Source organism: Ammodytes marinus (genome assembly GCF_949987685.1).
Source record: "Ammodytes marinus genome assembly, chromosome: 16".
NCBI classification, from domain to species: Eukaryota; Metazoa; Chordata; class Actinopteri; order Uranoscopiformes; family Ammodytidae; genus Ammodytes; species Ammodytes marinus.
This window is the reverse complement of record NC_137220.1, coordinates 7,926,072-7,933,571: the sequence shown is the minus strand read 5'-3', so window position 1 is coordinate 7,933,571 and position 7,500 is coordinate 7,926,072.

The window sequence follows — 7,500 nt, the reverse complement described above, 5'->3', positions numbered from 1 at the left end:
AACCGGCCGCATCATGTATTTTCTTGTTTAGAAAACATTTGGACATATCTTAGCTACCATATGAAGTGACATCCAAGCAGCCGAGATATTTATAGCACTAAATAAAAGGGGAAAAAATGCGTCCTATTCTCAGGAATGGGTCTGTGTGTGTGTGTGTGTGTGTGTGTGTGTGTGTGTGTGTGTGTGTGTGTGTGTGTGTGTGTGTGTGTGTGTGTGTGTGTGTGTGTGTGTGTGTGTGTGTGTGTGTGTGTGTGTGTGTGTGTGTGTGTGTGTGTGTGTGTGTGAGTGTGAGTGTGTGTAGGGATGAAGGGATTCCCTCCAGTGCAGCCGTTTGATATTTGAGATAGCAACAAATTGAAGACCAAAGAGAACACAGACAAGACCGACAGACAGGCCTGGAGATGGGTTAGTTGGTGTGTGAGTTAGTGGCTGAGTTGTGTGGGGCGGTGTCCAGGTCGGTAAGCTGTTAAAACACACACACACACACACACACACACACACACACACACACACACACACACACACACACACACACACACACACACACTGACTCACAAACAGCCCGCCGCAGGGAGGAAATGAGAAGGGAAGCAAAGTCATAAAAGTGAGCCGAGACAGAAAAAACATTCCTGTGTCTGCATCACACACACACACACACACACACACACACACACACACACACACACACACACACACACACACACACACACACACACACACACACACACACACACACACACACACACAGTTGGCTGAAATAACCTGGAAGCTGTTCCAATGGTATGTGGAAGTGAAGACACAAACAAGACACACTGAGAGCACAAAACGAAATCAAGGAAGACATTGAGGGACGACTGTAATTTACAAAATAATCTAACCTGGTCCAGGCATAGAATAAGAAAGATGCAACTAAGGTCTCGTTTCTTAAATAAATTAAAATAATACAAAATAAAGTAAAATGACCATCACAATGATTATTTGCCAAGTCCAAGCACACCTGGAACACACATCAAAGCCAAGGAAACGTCACAGATACCTCCTCCCTCCGTTGCACAATGCACGGGGCTTGGGGGCAAAAAAAAAACAGCTATAATCTTCCGGATCTCAAGCAGCCGAGTTTTGGAACCGATGGATGGCTCTGCTCGGCCGCTGCTAAATCCCAGCACTTAGAGAGTCACTTCATCACCAAGGAGCCTAATCCAGCGAGGAAGCGCTTTAATCTGAGATGGAACACAAGCAACACCTCATTTATTAAGTTAATGTATCAACCAAGGAGAGAGCGCCATCACGGCCCATGCAGGAGCACTGCAGCCCGGCTTGTTTTCTATAGCTTTAGCAATGCGCATAGAGCAGGGCCGCCGTATATAGCAAGAGGACCGCACAGGAATGAATGAATGAATGAATGGCTCTTACCCGTTTGTTGATCATCAGTCACGAGCCGCACACACTCACACACGCACACACACCTGCAGCTCCCCTCCCGGTGTCCCCGCGTGCAGGCGGCCAGGGCGCCCCGGAATCATGGCACGAGACAGCGCAGCCGTGTGTGGAGCGGATGGATGGATGGTAATTGGATGGAGGGGTGAAGGAGGATGAGGAGGAGCGCTGATTGGAATGGAGGAGGGGGGGGCGCTCCCCGTTGTCACCCAGCCGTCTAAACACCGCCGTCATCTTCATCACCGCCCTACCATCCTTCTCCTCATCATCCTCCTCCTTGCGGTGACAGGGAACAAATGAGATCAAATGTCTCATCAAAAGTACAAAAATTAAATAAAACAATGAAGTCATCTCCGGGGATGCTTTTCCGGGTTTTTGGTCCCGTGGCTCGCCTCTCCTTCGCCCCCCTGATCAGTGGCAGAACCGTCCCTGTCTCTGTGCGCCGCTCCAGCGTATAGACAGAGCACGGAGCCATAGCGGAGGAGGAGGAGGGAGGGGGCGGGTTGTTGTCAACGTTGTCTCCTCGTGCCGCGTTCTCTCTTCACACTCACAACTATCCTCATTAAGCAGTCCCGTTTCATTACAGCCTTCATTTCCCCTTCGCGGTGATCGGCGGGGGCTCCGGCGAATGCGCCCCGGGTCGAGCCCAGGCAGGAGAGAGGCGGGCTTCTCGGGCCGGAGCCGAGTGCAGCAGCAGCAATATAGCCACTTGGGAAATCATAAAAAGTTCATGTTCACGTTAAGCGCGTCCACATGACCAGCCTGTCGGCCAATCCCTGCGCGCGGCCACTCATAAACTTGTATCACAAAGTTGTACATTTTCATAAAACAACAAGGAATTTATTGCATTTCTTCACGGAGTGCGGCGAGAGGGGAGCTGCTCCTTCCCTTTCTCTCATTCTCACCGCCGCCATTTTATCCCACTTCTGCCCACCAACAACAAGCTAGCAGCTCACAAAACACCGAAAATACATGGAGAATTCAGCTGCTCTCTTCTGTGTCTTTGTTGCGATTCATAAAGGCATAGAGTGTGCTGGCAGTAGGCCTATGAAAGGCTGCTTTATTTATTTGATGATGTTGGACTTGGCATGTGAATGAACCACAACTGAGATTTGTCCAGGTTGGAAAACTTCTCTAAAAATGCATCTAATTTAGGCCTACATAAAAACATGTAATTAAACGGAAGATACAACTTTAAAAGGCATAATGTCACAATTGTGCTGGGCTGGTGCAGCAAAACATAGCCCTCTTTATTATATTTGAATCACATGTAACATTCCTGTGTGTTGTTGACACTTTGTTGACGTGAACATGTTTCAAAATAAAACAGAAAGTCTTTACAGCGACCAGAAGAGTGCATCTTGTGAAGGAATGACCTCAGCCATATTCAGCGTAGTGTTGCTGTAAGAGGAAGAGTGTGTGTTGAGATTAAACCTCCGCAGTGTCACAGAATGCATCCAGGCGAACAGACCTATAGCTCCGGGATAAAGGTGTGTTTGAAGCAAAGCAGCCTGGCCTTCTGGCTGCACCATAACATGTTTGATGTCTGAAAACGGGATAGTCTTACTACCACCAACTCAACCACACATGTCTGTATGATGCCAAGACTTGTTATTTGAATGAATTCATGTTCGGCACCAGAGTTAAATTGCTTTAATTTAAGATGAAAGGAGCCCAGGCTCCTAGTTTGTGTCAAAACTGCAGGTAGATTACATAATGAACACTTTTTTTTACTCAAATAGGTAAAACTAGGTATGATGGTAAATGTGCAGGCACATCAACATCACCTGCGTGGTGGTGAGGGCCTGAGAAAGCCGTGCGTAAAAGCGGTTTCGCAATGCGGCAACGCGTCACCATTTTAACGGCCTGGAGCCGCAGGATGCTCAGGGAGGCTGCAGACACCGCAGGGTTTTTTTTATTTTTTCAGGCTAAATATAAAATCTTTCTTTACAGCAATTCAAAGATGCAGTAGGAGGACTGTTGCGTCAAGGGAGTGATGTTAATACACACCTGAAAGTAAATGGATGCTGAATTTCTTCATTCAATATTTGAAGAAGAATTGGTTTCTTCTGCTTGACTCACGTGTTAACATGTTTAAATACCCTACATCCGTCTGATTGCGTTATTTAATGTACATTGTCATAATGCGCACAGGAATTTCAACCTAAGGCGCCCTGGATCCCCAATATGCAACATGCCGCATCCACTGCGGCACTATGACACAAACAATTGGTGTTTCTGCTGTAATAGGACTAAACTGAGTTTGTACAGAGAGATATTTTTAGCGCAAATTCTCGGATAACAAAAAACAGCGTAGTATCTGGTTTAGCCGCATTTACCAAATTAAATCATTCAATTGACGCATCTACCAACATGAAAGTAAAATATATCTGCTCAACTCTTTCTCTGTTTTAGGCTAACTGTTTTTTATTGGTGTGCCTTACCGTCTTCCTTTACCGATTTACAACGAATTTACAAAATAAAGCTGGGATTTTATGTGTGCGTAAAATGATCTCTCCATACGGCAATATCAACGGATTTAACTGGCTTTAAACCATGTCTAATCTGACGCCTTGAGTTACCTATAAAAATCCGTTTGAAGCACAAGCAGCGTTCCGTTTGGATCTTATTCCAACACAGAAATAAAAACAGGATTTTAAAACCCCAGTGACCCACATGTGACCTGTCCACACCCTGCACCCTGTCTGGTTTGCTGTAGACACGGATCCACGGTTTCCTCTATGCAAATGTCCCCGAGTTAAAAATTGACCAGAAGATAAAGCAACATCACAACAGGCACAAAACAGGCCGCTCCATCCGCGTTCTGTTGGCTTCTTTGTGTGTTTGTGTTGCTTTTATTGGGGCTAGTTCCGGCCTTTTCATTGACGCAATAAAGTCATCAGGAACCTGCTATAACACCCCCACACACACACACACCACCGCCCTCCATCCGCTTTATGTGGACTTGTTTTTGGTTTTTCTACAGGACGTCCAGAGGCAGACCACTCTTCTAGAACATTTGCTTTGGATTCGGCGGAACCCTGGTGCAGCTTTATGCAGGAGCAGATCTGGATGTTTTTAACCGACAAGGTGCAAATGACCTCAGGTAAAAGGAGACAGGAGGTTAGAGTTTTTTTTATTTTTATTAAACTTTTTCTAAACAGCTAAAATGTTCTTGGTTTAAACTACACAGAAATTCAGAAATATTCAAATATAAGGACCTTAAAGGATTAGTTCAACAATTACATCTTTTTTTGGCTAAAAAAAAAGCGACAGAAACCATTCCTGTAACTGTGCGTGAATTTTCTATGTAGAAATTAGCATAAGTCGCTCATCCATTTTAGCTTAGCTCAAACACTGGTAGTTAAGGGGAGCAGGTCAAAAGATAAACTTTACTTAACATCACCAAACGTGCTTGTTTTCCACGTTATATGTAGCTCTACATTTTTAACTCTGAATGTAATATTTTTTTTTAATTCGATGCTAACCTGGATGAGCGACCCTTGCCCATGTCTATATAAAAAATGCACGCACAGTTAATGGAACTGTTTATGTGGCCATTTCTTGAGCCGGAGAGTGAGGCAGAAAGCCAAAAATTAAAATTGTTGAACTTTTCCTTTAACGTTCATGTATTCATAGAAACATGTATCCTCACATGTTCTGTTTGAAGTGGGACTATGTGATACATTAATGCAAATATATGTTCCTCTCTTCTTTCAACAGAGAATATAACCGGATTGTACATATGAGCGCTATGTTTATGTATCCATTACGAATATAACCGAATGTCCAAGAGCTTTTCATTGGTTGGTATAGCGCAGAGGACTAAAGGTGTGTGTCGGTGTTATTATAATCGAAACGGGCATCATCCTGATTTTGTTCAGACAATGAAGCCAAATGTTTATGCATATCTGTCTGCGTAACATGAAGTGGACGATTTCATAAAAGCTATCCAACTTAATTCATAAATACATTCGAATAAGTGTTTCAGTCAGTTACAGTGGGAACATTTTTTAAACTGTGTTTGTGTTAGGAGATAAAGGGTTTGATATTTAAGACGGAAAATATAATAGAAAATATAGCAAATATATAATTACTTTGTGTGTTTTAATATGGACTAAAATAGCTAGAAACGGTACCTAATTTGTGTGATGTGTTCCGTAATAATGTCTGTACAGAAACTTTAAAAAACCCTGCACACGTGATCTGGTTTCTAATGAAATGTCTTTATTTACTGTTTATATTTTAGGGGGTGTATTGCACCTGCATTGCAAAAGTAGCATTAGCTCCAGTGTGACTGCTGAAACTTTGAAGCTATTAGCTGTAACAGTGGGTGGGGAAACGCCATTAATACCTTTAAACCTGTAAACAAGGTGAGGAGAGAGTTAAAGAGCGCATTGGCAGTCACTGCTGCGGTTTATAATGTGTGGAAGCCATAATTACACTCTTAAAGTCAAAGTGAAAACCTATAAAGTGTGTGTGTGTGTGTGTGTGTGTGTGTGTGTGTGTGTGTGTGTGTGTGTGTGTGTGTGTGTGTGTGTGTGTGTGTGTGTGTGTGTGTGTGTGTGTGTGTGTGTGTGTGTGTGTGTGTGTGTGAGAGAGAGAGAGGCACTGAGTGACCACATCAGAAGCACTTCATGTGTTTGGTCATATCCTCCGACTACTTCTTTAGGGACTAATGAAGTTAAATTGATATTTATTATTTACTTACACATCCATTACTTCCAATACTAAATCAATGACTGAATGAAATGCATAATCCAGACATGTAGAAAGCACATGTTCAATTGACTGTATGTCTCGGACCTTGTATGATGACACATTATTTTGACTGACAGTGTAATGGCAGTTTTAGTAGCATTGGTCGGTTTTATCTTCCAACAGCTTGATTTTAAACAGCTGCATGCTTCAAATATTTCCAGGTGAAAGGGAGACTGAGGTATAAATGACATACACACACAACAGGCTTATCACTTTTATCACTTTTATTATTTACATACGAAGTGGGAGAGTGCATTTTAGACATATTCAGCCACCATTAAAACACAGAGAATTTTTTTTTAATTATTATTATTTTTTTGTTTTTGTGTTTAACCCAGGAGAGTACAAACACAGACAGCCAATGATATCCCTTTTACTTCCATGTATATACAGCAAGAACATTTTAATTTTAAAATTAATTGTTGAATTAAAAAGGAGATAACTGTTGACTGCTTGCCTGGTTGTACCAACTTGAGTTAGTTTTGAATGATTCTAATACGTACCTCATCATTTTACATTACGTTTACTTTCTGTGTAGGGTTAAAAGCCTCATATTTAAAATATAATCATGTAGACCAGGAACAACGCCCAGATACTCCATAGAAAGCACTTATCCTCAGTGATATGTTGGCTTTTTTTTTAAAGACAGCATTTCACTGCTTGTGATTCGACAAATGTATTCTAATGTCATTTCAGGAAACAACAGCTACAAAAAACGACTTTAAAGAAATGTACAGATATTCTAAGATGAAAGAATATGATGTTTAATTATGTTATTTTTTGTGTTGAACAAATACAATCTTAATTTCTCGCTCTCCTGTCCTTTTTTCCACTTTTAGAACATTCATGAATATTTTCAGAAATCAGAAATGTACAGGGTTGAAGACGGTAGTCAATCCACCTTGGAGAGAATTCTATAATATAATAAAATATAATTATAATATGATTATAATATGGCAGTGGTTTGCTGTGGGCTGTACATCATTTTATGTTATTTAATTCCTATTATTGTTCTATTTTTTATTTTACCTTTATCAACCAGGCAGGCAATTAAGAACACATTCTTATTGACAAAGACGGCCTGGCATCAATAGTGCACATTTGTAAAGGTAGGCTAAATATCCCCTTTAATATTGAGACTTAATAATATTAATAATATTGTCTTGATTTAGTCTAGTTTCCCTTTGCTCCATGTGTGGTGCTCCGTACAGGTATTAGAAGGTAAATCATTTGATAAGCTAGACCAATCTAATTAATAATGAACAACCATTTTTTTCTAATATTATTAATTTCATTTAAATC